The sequence below is a fragment of the Rhinolophus sinicus genome, linkage group LG14 (genome assembly GCF_036562045.2).
Source record: "Rhinolophus sinicus isolate RSC01 linkage group LG14, ASM3656204v1, whole genome shotgun sequence".
Classification (NCBI taxonomy): domain Eukaryota; kingdom Metazoa; phylum Chordata; class Mammalia; order Chiroptera; family Rhinolophidae; genus Rhinolophus; species Rhinolophus sinicus.
The window spans coordinates 48,634,433-48,656,966 of NC_133763.1; the positions used below are offsets into that span (position 1 = coordinate 48,634,433).

General features: G+C 40.0%; 1 protein-coding gene across 5 annotated transcripts in view; it reads right to left on the minus strand.

Moving 5' to 3' along the window:
• Nucleotides 1–22,534, minus strand: part of WARS2 (tryptophanyl tRNA synthetase 2, mitochondrial) — a 74,991-nt gene that overhangs the window by 37,135 nt on the left and 15,322 nt on the right. The window lies entirely within an intron of this gene.

Here is a 22,534-nt window from a genome sequence, read left to right on the forward strand (position 1 = left end):
AAAGTGTATACATTAATTAAGTGTAATTAGTTATATGAATTAGTATAATTAAGTGTGCAGGATATTGGGCTAGAAATTTGGAAATCTATACTCTAATTCTAATATTACTTCTTGATAAAATATTGAACTTTTTCGTCTTTAGTTTCCTTTTACTTTTGATACATCATCCTTGATTTTTTTTAGTATAGCAAAAGGAGTTTTTTATTCTGTGTAATTTTCTAAATTATAAAAACATTGTTGTCATGGTCATTTTCCCCCACTGGTTTATACTTTCTAATACTGAAGTTATAACAGGAAATGAGAAGGAAAAAATATAATACAGGGTGAAAAAAATGCAATTTTCCTCTTTAGTGATTTTGCATTCTATAGTGAGGAACCAAAAGTGAATATATATCAGTAAATGCACAGTAACTAAAAGATTGTAAAATAAATAAAATGTATCATTATGATTTTTAACAACAATAAAGACATTAATAATCGCAGCCATAACTTACTGGACAACTATTATACTATGTTGCAGGCATTTATGCTCAGTGCTTTATATACATTAATGAATATAGTCTTTACAATACTCAATATGGTAGGATATAATTACCTCCAATTTGCAGATGAGAAAACTGGGGCTCACAGATATTAATAGGTTGCCCATGGTCACACAGCTAGTAAGTGATGGAATTAAGACTTCAAGCCAGGTATCGCTGGCTTCAAACCCTTGTATGCTCTTTCTGCTAGCTACCATGTTTTGCATAGCCACCGTCTACTAAAACCTTACTACATTCATTGCATTAGTTTTGCAACTTTGCTGTAGGTTTGAAAATTTGCACACACACACAAAAGTTACAGGGATAAAGAAAACATTCTAATACATGTATCTTTGTGTAACTGTGTGCCAAGTTTCTCTGGTGTATACACCTAAGAGTAGAATTGCTGAGCCATAAAATATACACATGTATCTTCAACTCTAACTACAGTGTCCTCAAGTATTTTTAAAAATGTAACAATTTGTAGTTTCTACTACCAATTCCTGTTACTCCACAGCCTCATTAACACTTTGCCAGCATTTTCAGTTGTAGCTAATCTGGGTGGATATGAGGTAGAATCTCATTATGGTTTAATTGCATTTCTTTGATTATTAATTGAAGTTGAAAATTCTTATGTTTTATTGGCACTTTTTATTTCCTCTTCGTGGGGAGCCTATTCAAGCTATTTTGCCTATTTCTCTCAGATTGGATTGTCTTTTTATTGACTTAAGAACTTCTTTATATTCTGGATACTAATATTTTGTCAATTATAGGTGTGTTCAATATATTATCTCACTGTGTAGCTGTCTTCTTTATGTTATTTTTTGATGAAGAGATGTTCCTTATTTTACCAAGTATATCATTTTTGACTATAGATTTTTATGTCATAGGAGAAATCTTTTAATACCCTGAGGTCATGAAGCTATGTGTGTTTATACATATATACTTACATAAAGCATATATATATATGTGTGTGTATGCTTTTTACCTTTCACACTGAAGTCTGTATCCATTTGGACTTATTTGCATATGGCGTGAGGTAGGCATCCAATTTCTTTTCTTTTCTTTTTTTCCTATACAGATATCTAATTGTTCCGGTACCACTTATTGAAAAGATTGTCTTTCCCCACTGCACTAGAATGCGACATCTGTCATAAATCAAGTATCTCTATATGTTTGGGTCTATATCTGGTCTTTCTAGTCTGTCCCATTGGTCCACTGGTCTATTTGTCTATCTCCATGCAAATATAAGACCACAATTGCCTTTTAAATAAATCCTGGGGCCTGGTGGAGAAAATCTTTCTACCTTCTTCTTCAAGAATATCTTACCCATTCTTGGACCTTTACAGTTCTTAATACATTTTAGAATCATCTTGTCAAGTTCCAAGAGGGAAGAAAAAGGGTTGGGGTTTTTAATTGAAATTACATTGAGTTTACAGATTGCTTTGAGGAGAATTGACATCTTTATAATATTGGATCCTCCAGTCCAGGAAATCATATAGCACTTGAGGGTCTAATGTGAAACATAGTAACCATAGTTGGTAACGCTGTACTGTATAATTGAAATTTGTTAAGAGACTAGAACTTAAATGTTCTCATCAAGAAATAATTAAATATGTGAGAAGATGGATTAACTAGATGAGGGGAATCCTTTCACAATGTATATTAAATCACCAGCGTTCACTTTCAACAATTTTATTTGTCAGTTATACCTCAATAAAGTTGAAATTTTAAAAGAGTGACATTAAAAAGTCCTCTTTATACCTAACACTAGCTCCTAAGAGCTAATCTACTTTAGATATGTGAGTGCCAAAGTGACTTAAATTTTGTCCTTCCCTTTCTGCAGGAATTCCAAATCCTACAAATATGGTCTGTTTTCCCCATACCGGCTTGTTTTCCTGTCTGCTTCTGAGATAATAGCCCTAAAGAACAGTTTTACATCACAGTTCCATGGTCCAGAATTGCACTCAATCTAAGCACTCAGGAGACATAAAAGATTTGTGACTCTGAGGTTATGAAAAATATCTTTTAAGTAACCGAGAACAAATATAATCTTACCATTTGAAACCACACACACACACACACACACACACACACACACACACACACACTGCCTTCAAATGACTAACTCCCCAAAGCATAATTTAGAACCATTATTTAAAAAATAGTTTGTAGTTGAGAACTGAGGCTGGGAGGGAGGGAAAGAGGGAAAGAGAGAGAGGAGAGAGGAAGAGAACTTAGCACAGAAAAGTACCTCTCAGTGACGCTTCGTCCAGTACCTTGGGACCTTAACCAGCTCCGGATTCCTGATATGGGACTAAGCAAAGGAGCTTTCAGTGAGGTGAAAAATGATTAATGGGCTTTAGGGACTGTTGATGAAGAGAGAAAGCAAAGCAGAAAAACAAGCTCTGAACTTAATAAATGGAAGAGAAAAGAAAAAAATCCAGAAATAATTGACCTAGGACGAAGAGGGGCTGTTTATGTGAAAGTAAAGGATTATGAAGAATATCATAGAATATTAATCAAGAATATGAAGCAGGGTTATGATGGAATATCAAGTTGAAAAACATAATATGAATATTTCCACAGCAATCCCTCCATGATCAAACTAAGGAATTATTCCCCAGGAGAAATGGAGGAACTAATTCTTGAGAAAACTAGGAGAGAAAAGCAATAGAGGACAGACTGTGGGAAACAAGAATTGTGACCAGTGGGAATGGACTAAACATGATCTAATACATCTTTTGCATTCTCTAGTTTCTGTGATTCTATACGTCCATGCAGAGGGAATGATGTTAGCAAGAAATAAGAGCAACAAGAAATGTTTTGTTCAGTGTTCAAGGAGCCATTAAAAAAAATACAGCCTCTAAATGAGAACTGGATTCCTGGCCTTGAAAATATACAGAGTGCGTCCTGCTCTTCTGCGCTGAGTTTATGTTCCCGTCTGTTCCCCCTGCAAGAGTCAGCAGGCAGCCTGACGGCGTGGCAGGGGAGATACGCCTGATACCATGAAATCATGGGGCTGGAATGCGGAGTGAGGGTGGCGGGAGGATGGGGGTTCTGTGTTCAAAAGCACTAGAGTTGGGAAAAAATGAAAATGAAAGGAGTATGGCTTCCCAGTGGACAGGAGGCAAACCACAAAGAAAACAGCTTCAAGACTAGCCCACAGGCATTCCCTCCTGGTTAAGCCTGGAGCATCCACCTACAAGCCCATCACAGTGTACACGGGATAAAAAAGGAACATTTTTACAAAATAGAGCTTCGTTTCTATTTCAGGTACATTTCCTTTAACACATGCCACTTCCAATCAGTACTTTCATCGGCTCATTTTGTAACAGAATCAGCGTTACCAATGAGCGACTCCAGCCCTGGGATTTGAAATGTTCCAGAAGCAGGGTGGGTGTTCGAACCAAAGGGAGAACATACTTGCTCATCTGATGGATGTACATAAAACTCTTCCTTGAGAATATTCAAAAGTCATAATTTTCTTGATTTTAATGACTGTACCCAAAAGCAATTCAAAACTCCTAAGCTGTGAATTATGGCAAAAGATAATTTTTGTGTTTAACAAAAGAGAGCTCCTGTCTTTAATTCATAGTGAATAAAGTACATTAAAAGAAGGCTGCCTACTAGCTTTGAAACACTTTCAACTTTGGGATGGCGGTGGGAACCAAGGACCTCAACGAAAGATCTCAAGCCTCTTATTACAAAGTCCTGCTTGCGTCCAGGTGTAGCATCAATTGTTCACTCATCACACCTGTTTTACTCATAGTCAAAGGTACACCAAAAATTTGGCTGCACAACCACTATGTCCGATTGGTTCCATGAATGACAGGTTATCACAGATTGCGATAAAAAAAGTAATCAACAACATTGTCAACTAATTGGGATGAAAATCTCTTTCCATAAGTCTGTTTATTCTTCTAATTGTATATAATAATAAAAAAAAAATGCACCTTAACACTTTCCTTGGGTGGCCGGTTGGCTCAGTGGTTAGAGCACAGTGCTCATAACACCAAGGTCGCTGGTTCGATTCCCACATGGACCAGTGAGTTGTGCCCTCCACAACTAGACTGAAAACAACGACTTGACATGGAGCTGATGGGTCGTGGAAAGACACACTGTTCCCCAGTATTCCCCAATTAAAAACAAAAACAAAAACTCTCCTCGGCTCCCTGTAACTGTTTCTCAATTCGGTCATATGACAGCCGACTGTTTCAATGCTAAGTTTGAATACATCTTTGTTTTCTTGAAAATGCCTTTATGATCAATCAGTGATTTTAGAGTTGAAACAGAGGAGACCTGGCATAGAAAAATAGCACTTTAGCCCCCGACTGGGAGGACCCAGGTGCTTCTCTGAAGCTTTCCTTGGCCACAGCTCAGCATTGTTCTGCCGCAGTCAGCTCTTTCTTCCAGAAAGTACGGAGCTCCCTGGGCCTGCCGAGAAAATGCTGACTCAGCACCAAGAAAAATGGGTCTGTTTCTGCTTGGAAATGAAAACAGATGCTCAGACCTGGGAATCAATACAGTAAGTATTAATTCAATATAGGAGAAAGCAGGTCTTATATCATCCCCAAAAAAGCAACAACATGCAGGCCAACAATTAAAACTGAAGGAAAAATTATTTCTAAAAAAAATGGGAGGAGGAGGTGTGACTAACCCATTAGACGGTGATTTCCTTAAGGGCATAGACGACAAGCACCTTAGTACATATTATTAGGCTAGTGAATGAGTTTAAAAGGAGTACATGTGACTTTTTTGTTTGTTTGTTTATTTTTTTATTAGTTTCAGGTGCACAAAACAATGTAATAGACATTTATACCCCTCACACAGTGATAACCCCCCTTCCCCATCCACTACCCCTCTGACATCGCACACAGCCATTACATTTCCACTGTCTCTATTCCTGATGCTGCACGCCACTTCTTGTAACCATATATATATATATATAAACTTGTAGTTGACATTCATTATTGTTCAGCTTCAGCTTCAGATGTATAGTGCAGTGATCAGGCATCTACATCATCAAGTGATTTTTTAAAAGTTTTCTGCAGACTTATTGGAGCCACCTCCACGTTTTAAGAGCGATGCGTCTGTTTTCCTTACGTGCCCTGTACTCTCCTTTCATCAGATGATGGAAGGCTTTTGCAGATGTATTTTCCTTCTTGTCATGAACATTTGCTATCAGAAATATTCCCTGGCACTTGTACATTCCCCGTCTCGTTTGATGGAGGTAGGAATTACTGGCCTCCCTTGCCAGGGAAGGACACCACAGGGTTCAATTACCTGCACGAGGTCACGGGCAGCAGGGACAGGTCGGGGTCCGAGTTCTCACCAGTTCTGTCTCCTTCCTTCACACTGGGCTGCATCCAGTTTAAAACTTCTTGACTTCAGGGTGGGCCTGGCCTTGAAGAACCCTCACTCCCACCAACAGCTCCTCTCCACACACACACACACACACACACACACTTCTTAGAAGGGGGAAGTATGCTGCAGAGATGTCTGCCAAAAGGCCAAGGGCACACAGCTGGTGCTACAGCTGGACCACAGTCCAGAACTCCAGAGCTCTGCCCACCAGACATAACGCTTGTCCCGAGGTTTGTACATCTAGCATGTCGCTTTCTTCAGGGGCTATTTCTTTTGTACCTCGAACATCTCTTTGGACTGATTTCCTTCAGGTCTTTCTTTTGTTTTCTTTCTTACATGTCAAACAGCACTTCAGTGACTCTCTCCCTATCACACAGAGATGATACATATAAAATCTGGGGACTCTGGCCCCCAGGAAAGATTGCAGCTCAGCGCAGCTCAGCTACGTTTAAAGGCAAAGGTTTTATGTAAGCACAGAATAAACTGGCAAGTCCCTTTAGCTTTCATTGGAAAGGTGATTAAAACTCAATATATTTTCTAAACATGATGTAAATAATTATAACCAAATCAGCGAGGGTCCAATTCTTGACATAAATATCTTAAACACTGCTGCATAATTTATTTTATATTGTATGGAATAGTAAATATAGACAAGAGATCAAGAAGTACTAACATTTCAAAAGTATAAAGAATGACCTGAAATGCTTAAGGTAATACTAGTTTTTCCTCATAGGAAAATTTGAACATTGATCTTAAAGTGTTGAGAGATTATCTCGGGAAGATTTGATTTCATCATTACCTCGTGTGGCCAGCTAAAGGCTTAGCCTCCCAACCGTGGTCACTGGCCACATATCCACATCAGGGCCTGTCTGATGTCCCATCTTCAGCTGATTGTCTGAGAACATTTATTCTGTTGCCAGCTACGCACACCAAAATCCTCAGACGGTTACTAAATGTGTGGAGATTAGATTACACCTGTTTTAAAACGTTTTTAGTTATGTACTCTTTTCCAAATATAATATATTCGTATTAGATCTGCCCAATATGTAGAACAGTCCAAAGAAAAGCTTGGTAGGTGAATGGCTAATGGGAGCGTGGGGGAGGGAGCCCAGTAGACAGGCTCTGAGGGGCTTCCTAAAGCACAGGTTTGAAATCCCCTTGATTGAAGATATCCTCAAAGTATTAACATTGGTTGAACATTTTTAAAAATGTCTTCCTCAGGGTAGTGGGAAACACAGGAGAAGAAAGTTCTCAAACAAGAAGGTCTGGGATAAAAATGCAAATACCATGAATGTGGACTTAGGTTTATGTGTAACTCTTCTCATTTCTTCTTCCGGGTTAAAGTTCAAACTCTGTGTGGCACTTAGTGCCTTTCCCAGTCATCCTCCATCAGCCTCCAAGAGGAGCTGACCTACTTACTTGTCCTCTTTGCGTAGCTCATTATCTCCTGTCTTCAGACTGTTCCATCCAGGGGTGGCTCTGATTCTGAAGGGTTTAAGGGGAGCAATCTGGTGTGAAGAGAGGGTTGCTCCTGCATATAGACTAGCCTTTTAAAGTTAGACAGTATGATTTCTTAAAGGGTGGGGGGCAACCTGCTAAAGCTTCCTCAAGGATCCATGAGCTTCCCTAACACTGATATTGCCAGGACAGCCTTGGAGGCAGTTGCCCTGGAAACCATGATTGGGACGGAAAGAGGAGAAGGAAGGTGGAAGGAAGATGGAAGACATTAGAGCTGAGGTTCTCACAGGTGTGTCCCCTGTACCAGCAACATCATCAGAACAGGGAACTTGTGGGAAAGGCAACTCCCACTCAGACCTCCTGACTCAAAAATTCCAAGGGCGGGCTTATCCCAGAAGAAGAAATGAGAAGAGTTATGCAATCTGGGCTTTAACAAGCCTTCCAGCTCATTCAGGTACATGCTCCAATTTGAAAGAGATTTGGGGGTTACCGATATCTATTCTTAAAATCCACTTCAACTACATAAAATAAGGCCCAGATGAAAATATTATACAAGTGAAAAAGAGAAGCTACCATCTAAGCCAACAGTTCTCAATCTTGGCTGCACGGTGCTCACCTGGGAGCTTTAAAAAATACCGATGCCTGGGCCCCTTCCTCGGGGATTCTGATTTAATCAGTTGGGGATTTGGCGTGAGCATCGGGATTTTTCAAAGCTCCCCAGATGATGCTCATGTGCAGCCAAGATGGAAAAACCAATGTTCTAAGCCAACTACTACACAATTATTCTCCAAAGCTGCCAACCTGCTAGGAAACAAACACACACACATGTACATAAAAGACTGTAAAAATGCGAAAAGTAAGTTCACTTGCTTATAATTTACATTTTAAGGTAACAAAAATCCTTGAGACAGTGATTTATTAATGCATGGTCAGAGGTCTCTTTGGCTTCAGGCAGTTCTGACGTCACACTCTGCACCCATGAAGGTCAGCCGATTACGAAGGTGTCGTTATAGCCTCTACGTTGGTGAGAAAAGATACCTGTGACAACAAGTAAGGACACCACCTTCCATAGTTCGGTAGACTTGCTTGGCAATGTCCAATTCATAAATCCTTATGGTTCGGGGATTTAGGAAACATATGTAGCTTGGACTTCACCAAGAAACTAATCTCACTAGTAAGGTTTTGACATCAGAATTGAAATCAATAGAAAACAAACTTATCTCTGCATAAAAAGCTCTTTTCTACCCATTTCCCTGTCCAGCAAACTGTCTAACTCCCTCTGAGCCCTACCAGAGAGCCGGAATTCAACGCTGAAGTAGGTGGGTCTCATGTTTGGCTTAGTTGGTTGACTGAAAACCTGGACTCACAATAGGAGGCCTCAGTTAAGTGAAGCTGAGATGCCAGAGAGTTTCACATACAACTTATGAAATAAGTCCATGACTAGCTCTAGGGTTCTGAACCTTTGAGAGAGACACAGTATGAACTTCTTACAAGGCACTTACATTATAAACAGAAAAAAAAATTTTTTTAAAAAGTTATTTTCCTAAAGACAGTTCACACGCACACAAAAGAGACTCTCTTTGGTTGTCCTGACCACTAGTAGGAGAAGAAGTCTCCTTTTCCAGCCACCCATGGTCCCCTTTCTCATCCTCCAACCTGTTGACAGATACAATCCCCAGGGTTGTTTCAACATTTGCATTGATTCACACCCTTCTGTCAGCTCAGATTGTTAACTCAACTTTAGACTAAGTTAGAAAAGTGACAACGTCAAGCAATACAACAGGATTAGGATAACTTGTGTGGTTGTGAACCAGGGTTAAGCAGGCGCTAGGTCCAGGTTGTCTGGGTTGAAGTCGTGGCCCTATTACTTATATGGCCATGAGCACCTACACGGTGGGGATAGTAATACACCTACCCCACAGGGTGGCCAGTGCACTGCAACGAGTTCATTAGGGTGAACTGCTTAGTGCCTGGCATGCAGGAAGCCTCCCTAAGTTATCTGACCAGGTCAACATTTTAGGTGTTTATATATTTTGACCCAACCATACAATGTAGAGAAATCTGTCTTTCAGAAATGCTCATACAAGAACATAAGGCTATCTGGCTTTCCCTACACGATTCTTTAATAACAAATGAACTTGCAAGCAACTAAATGTCCACTGGTTCAGAGAATAGTAAATCAATTCATGGTTTTATTTTTATGGGATGGAATACTGTAGAGCAGATAAGAAGAATATAAATACTGAGAGCACAGAGTGGGGTTGTAGAGGCCCAACTTGGGAGCCCGAATACCAAGCCCAATATCCACTCTGCAGGGCACTAGCTCTGCGTCTTCAGGCAAGTCAGAGAACCTTCTCATCTGTAACGTGGGAATAACAGCATCCCCCTCAAGACCCAGGAACAGTGCTTAGCAGAGCGGTTCTTTATAAATGTTTGTTACACAGTTGAATGCAGACAAGGAAGGAGGATACACATCAAACTTAATAATGGTTACCCCAAGGAATGGGAGTGGCGACTTCCTTTTTGACACTTTTGTACTATTCAACGTGTTTTACAGGCATGAACATTTTCGGTAGCCAAATTTTAAAAACATGTGTAGTTTTCCTGCATATGGCTGATTATAATAGTAATTGACATGTGTAAGAGTCTCATACTAACTGGAACATCAGTCATTACCATTTTCATTTTCCGTAACGATAAACAAAGACATAAATAAAATTAAGGGATTTCTTAAGCTTACATACTCCTATGAAGTTATTTGTTAGACGGAACTAGAATGGAAATAATATAATGTAATAGACAGGGCATGAGTTTGGGGGATCAGACAGTGCAAGGTACAAATTCCACCTACATCTCCTACCTTGCACAAATTAACCTCTCTGAACCTCAGTTTATTTGAACAATGAAGTTAACAATGCTAATGGCTAACATGGATTCAGTACTTACCATGGGCAGAGTACTATAGCAAGAGCTATGAATGCAAAATCCTATGAGGTAGGTAATACTACCATCTGTGTTTTACAGATAAAAGAAACTGAGGCACACAAGGTCTCACTGAGTTGTGCACAGCTAGTAAACAGTGGAGTCAGGATTTGAACCTAGGTAGATCAACTTCAGCTTGAGAGGGAGACTATGAGTGCCAGGCACTCAAGAAATCGCTTCCACCCTCTGATCCAACTACTGATGTTACCTTCTAGAATGCATGACTTAAAAATCTGCTTTGACGCTATGTTGTGATGAACTTGTCAGGGGATGTGTGGTTCTCTCTCTTGCACTGCTCCCACCAAAGATAACTGCCCTTCTTGTTTTCATGCAGAAGTGGGGGTCCGTCCCAGGGCAGGTGACAAGGACAGTGTCTTATTCATCTGGGCAGCAGCTTCAGTGCTAATTCTAAACACAGGTGGTGAGAGAGACAGCCAACAGGAAGGGGGAAGGAATCACTGCTGACATGTGCAAGCAGGAAGATTGATGGTTTCCCTCTCTTTTTCCCCAATGCGTCGGCCTGGGGGCAGAGACACAGGAGCTGCTGTGCTGGGGACAGTGAAACACACAGCACAGTGTCTACCTGCTGCAACGCTGATTAATGAGACTGAAATGACACAGAAAAACAGTCAGTGCTTCGGAAGGAGAATTCACAGGCCTTTCTTTCTTTAATGATTTCAACAAAAGCAGTTCCCATAAACCGCCCGGCTTGAACTGGAATACCCCGGGGTTCGAGCAAGGCAGGGGTATCGTGAGAGGAATGCAGGGAGTTAAGGCGGACAGTGTGTGGGGAGTTTGTAATGAAGTAAATTCACTTAGGATCAGATGGGTGCAAATCGTAATGAATGAACTCCTCTCTTCTCCTCTGTCTGCTTGGCTGAAAAATGTCACAAAGTTCCAGGTGAGATAGTTATTTACCTACCTAACAATGTAAAGGGGACACGAGCATACACCATCGCAAAGATTTCCCTCTGTTTAAAGCACTCTTGCTTTTTTGAGCTGGGAGACAGCACCATCAATTTTGCATGTTTAATGTAGCTGCATAATATATACCTTCCGACAGTATTTTCTTTTCGAGAAAAGATGAGTTTTAACACCAAATATCATTTCTAGTACGTACTATCAACTATCTATTGGACATATCCATTTGGATTTCCCACAAGCAGCTCTTCAAACTTAACACTGTATCCCAAACTAAATTTACTTCCTGTCAACTCCCCCCTGCTCTTCTGTATTTTCAATGCTGGCTAATGACACAACACCCCCCTCCTCCCCCGCTCAGTCTCCAATCATAAGATTCCCTCCTTTCCCTCACCAGCTTCTGTGGGTTAAAATCCTGGCTCCTCCAATGACTAGCTATGTGATCTCTACCAAGCATTTGTGCCTGAGTTTCATCAAAATTTTAATTGTACTACTTCATAGGTTTACTGTAAGAATTAAATAAATTAGTACATAAAAAGTGCTTAGCATAGTGCCTGGCATATAGAAAGTGCTCCATAAATATTAGCTAGGATTGATCTTACATGTTCTCACCACACACACACAAAATTATAATTACGTGAGGTGATGAATGTGGCAACCACCCTTATTGTGGTAACCCTTTCACAGTATATACGTGTATCAAATCATCATGTCGTAACACTTAAACTTACACAATGTTGTGTGTCGATTATATCTCAGTGAAGCTGGAAAAAATATTAGCTATAATTATTAACATCATCTAATCGGTTGCTAAATCCCCGGGGTGTTACCCAATGCAATCTCGCTTCTCCTCCTCCGTCTATGTAACCTAAACCCCAGTCATCTCACCTTTACTGTTTCATTACCTTCTATCGGAATTTTATATCCAATATACCACCACCTGAACTACCTTTTTAAAATAATGACGAATTCTTCCTGTCCTATAGAATTCAAGTTCAAATGCTTTAAATTCACGTATAAAACCCTTCATAATCTGACCTCACTCACATGGAGCTTACTTAGACATACGAGGGGCAAGTATCTCCATAAATGAACCTTAATGAAGCAAGTGAGAAATCCTGTGAGAAATTTTGGGTTAGCGTTTTATATTTAACATTTTATAAGATGCTATTTTTCATTAATCATCCTAGCACTAGAGCCAGTAGCATATTCAACTAAAACCACAGGAGTCATCATTAGGATCTAGAATTTAAAGACTGACATGTAAATAAAATATTTATGTACCAACTGACCTATTCTAGGTGAGATTCAATTTATCGCATTCCCATCGCTTGGCGTATTAGTGGGTTGAATATGTCCCGCCCACCAAATTCACGTCAACCTGGAAACTCAGAAAGTGACCTTACTTGGAATCAGGGTCTTTGCAGATGGAATCAGTTAAGATGAGGTCATATGGGAGTAGAGTGGGCCCCTAAGTCCAGTGAGTGGTTATCTTTATAAGAGAAGACACATAGAGACACAGAGGGAAGAAGTCATGTGACAACGGAGACAGAGACTGGGGTGAGGCAGCTACAAGTCGAGGAATGCTACTGTTTGCAGGGAGCCACCAGGAGCTAGGAAGAGTCCAGGAAGGGTTCTTCCCTAGAGCCCCTTCAGGGAGAGCATGGCCCGGCTGACACCTTGACTTCAGACTCCTAGCCACCAGAACTGTAAGATAATACATTTCTGCTGTTTGAAGCCATCCAGGGTGTGGCCTTGGTTATGGCAGCTTCAGGGGACTAACACATCTTGCCAGTGCAGTACACTAATATGGCGAATCTTTCAAGATCTGTCACCGGCCAGGCACTGAGCTGCTTCTCCAGAGCTGCAGAAGCCCGTGCTGGGCAGTGGCTACCGTGACTGGCCAAACCACAACCATACATAGACAGCGGTGCTAAGATGCAAGAAGCATTACAGGGTAGATCACGTCAAATAAACAAACAGCCAAGGTAACTAAGGGGATGGAAGCATGGATGTAGTCGCTGGTATTGTTCTAGGAAAATGAAAGTTCTGGAATCATATTTGCATTGATTCCATAAAATTATGTACGTGGTTGGTTTTGCTCCATTTGTTTCTTCCATTTAAACAGTAGCTCTGAAACTCACTGTGGTGTATAATCAGTCAGAAAAAATGAAAATTGAAACTTGCAAACACGATTCCCTTTGGTAAAAAATATTGATTGTGTCCCACTTTTCTGATGAGGTAGTATGACACACGCTATTTGAACTGCCATGATCTATTATTCTATAAAAGGACTTTTTTAAAAAATTTGAAACCTTAAGAGATTGGGTTTTGTTTTTTGGCAAATTACCCCAGCCCAAATGGTTTTGAGATATAAGTTTTCTATAATAAACAACGCACTTCTACTTTTAAAAATTAGGTAAGCATGTCTGGGATTTTTCTTTGAAGCTCTTTAGAAAGAATTCTTATAATGCTTTGTATGAACTAAATAAACTTAGGGGAAGAAAAGAGTAAAATTCACATTTGGAAACCAGTGTCCGCTGGTCATTAATTCATCTCTGTCTTTATGTTTGAAAGATTATCTGGATAATCTCTGGAAGCTCCCATTGACAGCCCATAATGTTGGAGAGCAAATAGTCCAACATATCTTTGACATGCCACATAGCTTACTGCATGTCACATCTTTGGGCCTCGTACGTAAGTTCTGAAAAAACTGGTAGTCTGCGTGGAGAGGCAGAGACTTGTCAGAGGAATGTTGGGGGCATTTCAGGATTTTCGATTCCTCATACTAATTTACCTTAGAATTTTGCACAATTGAACACTTAGCTCTTCCTCTAAAACTTCACCATCAGATTCAATTTTCTACTTATATTTTCATGGCGACATCACAATTCTGATTTGCACTCATTCTGTGTGTGTGTGTGTGTGTGTGTGTGTAAAATAACTCCACCCTCCTTAGCCAGTTGTCTCATTGTACCCAATAAAATTCAAGAATATTTCTTTAATTAGGAGAACCTTTCCTGTCCTGATTGTTTATACAGATTGATGACATTTTTTTCACGCTGCCATTAAGCTGCCTTATCACGTGTTGTTGAATAAGCTGAAGAAATATTTATCTCATTTATAAGGCAACACGGCATAGTTGTAGCATTCCTCTAATTCCAATTATTTCATTTGGGATTTGAGCATTCTTGTACTAAGCAAGCTGGGAATGTATAAACCAAACATAATGGTTCGCTTTTATATTTCAGTGTGATTTCCAAGAACTCCAAAAAACTGCCTTTATTTTCCAATGAGTATTTATCATGCCCCTTGGTGGTTAACGCTATTTTCCAATCAATTTTCAACTCTGATTTTATCTTTATGTATTTTATACTTTTATGTGGGTATATTCCATTTTTGTAATTATGCTTTGGGCGAAAAATGGTAATTTTTCAACAGCTTCACCACAAAATCAGCACTCACACGCCAACTATATTGATTTTAAATGCAATTTATTTCTGTTTTTGAGACTCCTCTCCTGTCTCTGATTGGAAAATTTTAACGTTGTACATAATTCACCTCTATGACTAAATTTTAGTAGGTAAAATAATTAGTCAAAACATTAAAATAAATATTGCTCTCATTTTCAATAATTTCAATTAGATGATTTGAAAGTACAACTTGGAAGCACATTATTTTTCATTTACTTAGATGACAAATTCCCATATGCTGAACATATACTGAACGATAAAATACTTGGTACTACAGGTGACACAATTGCTTGCCAAAATAGGTAAACTCGACATTTTTTGTGAAAAATAACACTGATTTTTGTTTTGCTATTACTCAAATCATCATAGCTACTGAGAAAGGAACCACAAATGCTCATTTCTGAACCATCAAACAGTGAAGAAGAGTGAGAAATGTATGTACCAAGCAGAAGAGAGCTGTTTTGTGTAGACAGAGCCCCACCTACCTGGGTAAGGTTGCTGCTATTGAAATGTCATCAGTTGAGTTACACTAAAGGGATTGTCTTTATTTTCCATCTTGATGAGAATTTTTTAAAAAAACACTACTGCAGAAAAAATAGCCAATGTCCTTTCAGAGATGACTTATGCAACAAAGTCATTTTGCAAGTTCTCTCACATTCCTGACAATTTTACCTTCTTTGCTGGTCCCCACCCTGCCATCCCTGCAGAGTTAATAAGGCCCAAGTCTATCTTTTCAGCCTTTTCCTTCCACCGCTCCACTCTGTGAATTGTATACTTAGTTCCCTCAAGAAGCCATACTCCTTGTGCAGTCAGTTCTCTCTGCCTCTCTCCACTTGACAAATCTCAACTTACCTCTTAAGACCCAGTTCAGATGTTACCACGTTTGTGAAGCCTTCTCTACCTTCCCAAAGCAAGGAGAGTTTTTTCCACCTACAAGCCACCTACAATGCTTTGTTCGCCATCTGGGGTTGTTTTCTATTTTACTTTCCTTATAAGTCTACTACCCTCACCAGCTAGTGAAATCCACATGGGTAAGAAGAAGCATGTTTTTATTTCTAACATCAACAAAGTGGAGGTTCAGTATACGTACACAAATGAAGTAGCAACAAATACTAATGATATGCAGTGTAGAGAATACAGGAGCTGGAAGTCTGGTCTTCACTCAGTAGCCCCAGAAGAGAGGAAGAGAAGGGAAGGACATATACCACGACTAGTAGGGCATTTTCAGATGATCCCTTCCCAGGTTACCTGTGCAAAGGCTAGCCATCTTTCAGACATCAATACCTACAACTATCAGAGTGCTTTCCCAATTCTTAACGTATTCTCATTTTAGTCGAATCTATCATAAAATAACCCTGGAATAAAATGTGCTGAAAAACCTAGTTTTACGAACCCATCATAAAGTTGCTCAACTCTCCTTAAAATGCAAGCCATCTTAAATGAAAGCCGTCTTACCTTACGGTGCTGAGTAGATTTTATGTGATAATTTCCTGACATTTTATTTTAACAATATGCTGTTAAAGAGGCATTGACAAGTATACTGGGAGCTCACAGTATAAATTCAGCTTGACTTTTGACTAGCTCTGCCCTTGGGTAGAGTGTGTCTAACCTACAATAGTGTCATTTCCTCTTTTCTGGAAGACATGTACTGCATGCACCCCACTGGGCACCCCCACCAGGCACCCAGGAGCACACCTAAACCAGTGGGGGGCGGGGGGCAGGGGGGAGGTGAGACACAGCAGAAGGCTGCCATTGATGGGAAAACCGAGTGGAAATGTCTTGATACTTCTTTCATCTGAATCTTTAGAAAGGATAAATTAAGAATCTCAAAATCAACATCAGATGTGCGCTGACGACAACGCGACAAATCACCTCTTGAAACAAAATATTTTGAAATCTAGTTCCTCCCTCGCTCACCTGCTGCTACTAGGGTTCAAGGGGCCTGGGGTCCTACTGTGACAGTACCTGAAAACCAAAAGCAACATGGAGAAAAATGCTTTGGTCCTACTGGTGTCCCTGGCAGTACTAAAGAAACAGCCAACTGCTAACGTTCACCGGTAGGTTGAAGAGAAATGCAGGTTTCCGTATCAGAATCATGTTAACTCCCCTTTGTTAGGGAATAATCAATTTGAAATATTCGTTCATGGATTTACAATCCAAACAAGGCCATGCTATTATCTATGAAGGACAATAAAAAACCATTTTTGCCCCAGTGATTAAGTCACATTTTCCTAGCCTCATCTTAAAGAGACTTCCTCTGCGTTCCACAGGTGCTCGATCTACAATTATTAAATGAATGAGAGTTTCATCACCAGTTTCCTCTTTATTCTCATTGAAAGATAAAAGACTGGAAGTCTTTTCTTTTCAAACAATGTCTATTCCTGTCCTCCTTTCTCTTCAAAGTCTTTTACTGAAGGGAAGGCCCATGCATGAAGCCTGGAAAGTTGACATTCATGTATGTGACACAGGTGCCCTCACATGGGTTCCCGAGCCTCTCTAACACATCATGCTAGTCATTCAATTTTAAACAGGGAGATACGAACTAGCTCAAAGTTACTGGAACATTCAGAGAAGAAGGCAAAAGCAGGAAGGTCCAGGGTCCTGGGGGTCACGGAAACTACAAATATGGGCCCAAATAAGACATTTCTGAACATGGGCCAAGCAGCAGAATAATGTGTGCTAGATCTAACCACTCGCCCTTTCATCCAGCATTGCCGAAACAAGACACCACTGCTATCCCTCATCCTGAGGAAAGCCAATACACACAATTTGGGGCTTATAGAAAGGGTGCCATCTACTTTATTAAGTCCTGTTTGCAAACTGCAGGCTATTATGGGCTTAGTTCAATGATTACATTTAATTTCACCTAGCCTTTCATTAGGAGTCAGGGGTAGTTTAATAAAATTAAAATAAACTTTCAATAAGCACGTACTAGATACCAGATCATCCATCCATCCATCCATCCATCCATCCAATATTTGCTGAGCACTAACCATGCACTAAACACTGTGTTGGGCACTGGGGCTACAAGAGTGACACAGTCCCTGCCCTTGACAACTCTACAGTCCAATGACAGAGCCATCCCAGCTAATTCACTGGTCCATTTTACTTAGAGCTAATTTTAAATCTCCAGTCTACTTAACCCCCTTCTAGCAGATGACCTCAGTTCTTGGTTTACTGAGTTCAGTAGACAGGATCGTCTTCTCTACTACATACCCCTAAGTGTTTCCATGTAAATAACCATCTTTTCTCCTCTTTTGTTTTAAAGAGAAAAATCCCTCTAACACGAACTCTATTCCACAATGCTACTGATTCTATCCTTTCTTATGTTCTTCAGACTCTCTCTCCAAGTGTTCCTTTTCTTTCTTCCATCTTTAATCTTTATCTCTTTATACAGGCTTTCCTATGGTGTAAGAATATAAAGAGGTCTACCCCTATCTGGATTTACTTCTCCCTTTCCTACTCTTCCCAAATATTGCTGGGAGAACCCTATCCTTGCCACCAACACTTTAACTTCCCCCCTAACTGGTTTCTCACCCACCATTTTACTAAAACTTTTCTATAACCAATAATGGTCCCCTAATTCTTTAATCCAATGGCCTCTTCTGTCTTGTTGTTCTTTAATAATCTGTTGGAATTTATCAACTGACACTGTTTATGACCATCCTTTAAAACACTCTCCTTTGATTTTCATGAAGCTACACTGGATTGTATGTATTTTAGCCTCTCTGGTTTCTCCAGTTTTGTCTCTGTTGGTTTCTGATGTCTGTTCTTACTCTCTAAATGGAGTCCTACCCCATAACGGCAGTTTTCCACTAGTTTCTGGAATGACAGGTAATGTTCACTCAAAAGAGAGCCTCCTTTATCCTCGTTTTTGCTCCCTACTTGGGTCAAAGAATTGCTTGTTGGGTTGATCAGCTTCAAGGACTGTGACGGGGCCATGTTTGTTTCCAGAGGAGTCTTGCCCTTTCTGTCATCCTTGTAAGCCTGCCTTAGAGCCAGGCCTGGCTCCTTGGACTTTCTCTCTCCTCGTTCAGGAGACCAAGTTGACCTCTTGCACCCTCTATCTCAGGTAGCTGGTAATTCACATCCCAACATTTGGGTTTGGGTTTAGGTCAAGAGTCTTGGGCATAATCAAGTTTATAGAGCTATACGTTGGGGTGTCAGCTTCATACCAAGTTGATAATAAAATAGTATTTTAATTCTCATATGCTACATATATATATATATATATATATATATCTCCATCCTCTGGCATCTGTTAGAGAAGGAAGCCTGAGATTTAAAGGAGAATTGGTGCCTCCTGGACCTTAGGCCATAATGTCATCCTTTTTTCTCCTCTTTACTTAATTAGATTAAAAAGTCGAATAATACATGCTTCTTGTAACAAGTCAAATAATATAGAGATACATAAAGAAGGAGGATTAAAAAAAAAAAGTCTTTCCTTCTTCATCTTACACCCAATTAAAGCAATGAACATTTAGACTCTGGAGTGTATACACACATGCCTTTATCAAAAAATATGAAAAAATTTACATATGTAGGATACATTTTTAAACAAAATTGCAATCATATAATACATTCCTCTGACCTTGCTTTTTAGTCCCACTTCACAATATGCCATAGTCAATATATGGAGATGTAACAAATTGTGTTTAATATCTTTTTTTTTAACTTTCATTTACTAAGTGTGTTTTTCCAGTATCCATCAGCTCCAGGTCAACTAATTGTTTCAATCTAATTGTGGAGGGCGCAGCTCACAGTGGCCCATGTGGGGATCGAACTGGCAACCTTGTTGTTAAAAGCACTGCGCTCTAACCAACTGAGCTAACCGGCCGCCCCTGTTTTTAACATCTTAATACCCATAATATTAGGACCCTTTCCCCCTCGTGCATAGACTTTTACAATAATCTTTCTACTGGTGTCCTAGCCTCCATTCTCTTCCTCTTGAGAATCATACAACATACGAATATTAGAATTCACTAAGTAAAACAGCAACATTTCTGATGAAAAAAGTGATGTCTCAAGAGATGAACTGACTCGCCCAAGAACGCTAAATTAGTGGGAGATATTCATTCATTCAACAAATAATTGTGAGCATCTACTATATGGCCCTTGTATTGTGGATCTTAAGTCCAGGAAGGGACGTCCAAAAATCAGGTAAACGAATAACCACAATGGCGCCTGCTACAATGTGAAAGCCAACAAGACGATCTCACTCTCCTGCTCCAATCTCTCCTGCTCGCTAATCCCCGAAATTCTCTAGCAGAACTGAAAATCTTTTCATTGACAATAAACAGTAAAGGGCTTAGCATGCTAAATATTTGATTGGAGTAAAAAAATAACTAAACTCGTTTATACTAAAGTGTATCACATAATGACAATCACAACGACAGCAATACATATACATTGAGCACTCTGCTGTGTCAGGCTCTTTTCTTCACAATCCTTGCTTAACTGTCACAGCAAACCTGGAACAGAGGCACTATTACTGGTCCCATTTTACAGATAAGGTGACTAAGGCACAGAGGGATTAAGTAACTTGGGTCGGAGGTGGCAGGGCAAGGAAGTCTGGCTCTAATAATGAATGACTTGATATCACAGGCTTTGTTTTCTTCTGCTCTGTTTTTTTTTTTTTTTTAAGCCAGGGAGGGGATCTGAGTGTAGATAAACACAAGTAGGAAAAACAAGTCACCAACTACAGAAAAGGACAGGCTATCCTGAAAGGAGCCAAATAAAAGCTGAGTACAGTAAGTCCTCACTTAATTTCATTGACAGATTCTGCGACTTTATGTGAAATGACATATAACGAGACCAGTTTTACCATAGGCTAATTGATATAAACAAGACTTAAGATCCTAGGGCGTGTCATCAACATTATAATGAAACGTTGGACAAAGTGACATTATTCAAGGTCCTGCTGTATGTGCACAAAGCTTAGTATGGATAATTAAGAATCGTCAACATCGCTTTGCTTGATTTATGTTTGGAGGCGATATTGTGTGTTTTCTTAATCTAGGAGAACTACTTATTGTGCTTAATACCAGGCTATCTTAAGAGAGAGAAAAAAGAACAGGAAGATTTTGAGGGTAAAGTTCCTGAATGACAAGATGGGAGTGTAGACAGTATCAGTTTGGAGCAGAGAAAGTGATAACTGTGGTTCTACTGGAGACCCTGAAAAAAGGACAAAACCAGAGTGTTTCTGTCCACAACACCCCATTAGTGAGCTGGCCAATACCCAGCAGGGGCATTTGCAGCTTCCTAGGTCACTATAAGAGATTTGGGAGTCACCCTAGTATGTATTGAGGGTGTAGCTTGGGGACCATTCCTATCCACAAAGAAAAGTAATGTTCATGGTTAGGGTTTGGCAACTCTTCCTGCCATCCCATCCCTGTGTAAGACACAAAATGGCAATGGTGCTACAATTTTACCTACTGCAGAAGCTATACATTCATCCCTAAGCACATCCCGCAAAGACCCCCCAACCAAAGCCTGCTTTAGCGGAGCTTAAGCGTTAGACGGCCTCCAGCTACCCTAAAATACAGCCATATGCCGTTCCCTGGCATTACACGTCTCAGTATGCAAGGCTCCGCCCCGATCCCAGAGGACACCAAATGACATGCCGTTGCTTGCTGTTGCTTCCTATCCACATTTTAAAATAACAGAATAAAAAGGAAAAAAAAAAAAAATGCAGCCACAATTGGCTCCAGTTGGTGTGAATAATGAGATGGGGTTGTCAGATTCCTGGAGAGCCGCCAGCATGGTCATTAGCTGGCCAGATACCGGGCCCCCTTATAAAGAGGATAAGGAATACGATTTTAAATGAGGTTAATTTTAAGGAGACTTTAAATTTGGCACTGGGGTATGGGAAGGAACAATCTAGGAATTAAAATCCTCCTTACATTAAGGGCCCTCCATAAGAAAGGGGCTAGATTGGAATGAGACGGAGCTTCCTCAATCTTGGAAAGCAAGCCTTGCCCAATTAAAATCGGGTCGTTTTTTGAAGTCTGTGATGGAAGAATCCTAGCTTTGACAAGTTGGCAGTAATCCTTGTGATCTATTTTACTAGGATGGAGATACATATATATATGTATATATATAGCAAAACTGGAGAGCAGACCTTGCCTGTGATCATTAGACAGACTGGACCGAGTGCCCCAAGCCTTTGATGCCCCTGACATATTATTTTCTGGATGGTGTCCAGGAACCCAATGCAGAATAGCTTTTTCTCTACTGTATCCAGATGGCAAATGGAAGAGATCAAATTCAACAGTTTCAGGGCTAACCCTAATGGATGTGAAAGGCTGGCTTCTCTACTAGCTTTTCAGGGATCTACAATCCAAAAAAAAAAAAGGCCTTTGAACAAAGAGACAAATAATTGGCTTTTTTTTTTTTCTCTCTCCCTCTCTCTCTTCAAAACTAAACCATGGATGGGGTAATCTGGTTCAAATCCATCTTCTGGTTGAAAAGGACAGCCAACTATCTGATCAGTTCTAATCACCGACACTCGCATGACACTTTCTGTGAAGAGCAGATGGGTCCTGCACTTAACATTCTGGACAGCTCTTCTTTCCCCTTCAGGCAAATATTTTCAATCTTCCTCTATTTCCTCCAAAATGTTCATAAAACATATATATATGTATCCCTAACTGTTTGGCAGCAGCATCTCATAGGAAGTTTTCACACCCCCATGAAAGGCTGAATTTCAGAATTGGCAAGCATGAGCCTTACACATTTGTGTTACTGTATAAGGGTACACGGGAACTTCGCTATAAATCCATGTGTATAGGAAGCAATAAGGTCTGAAGGTCT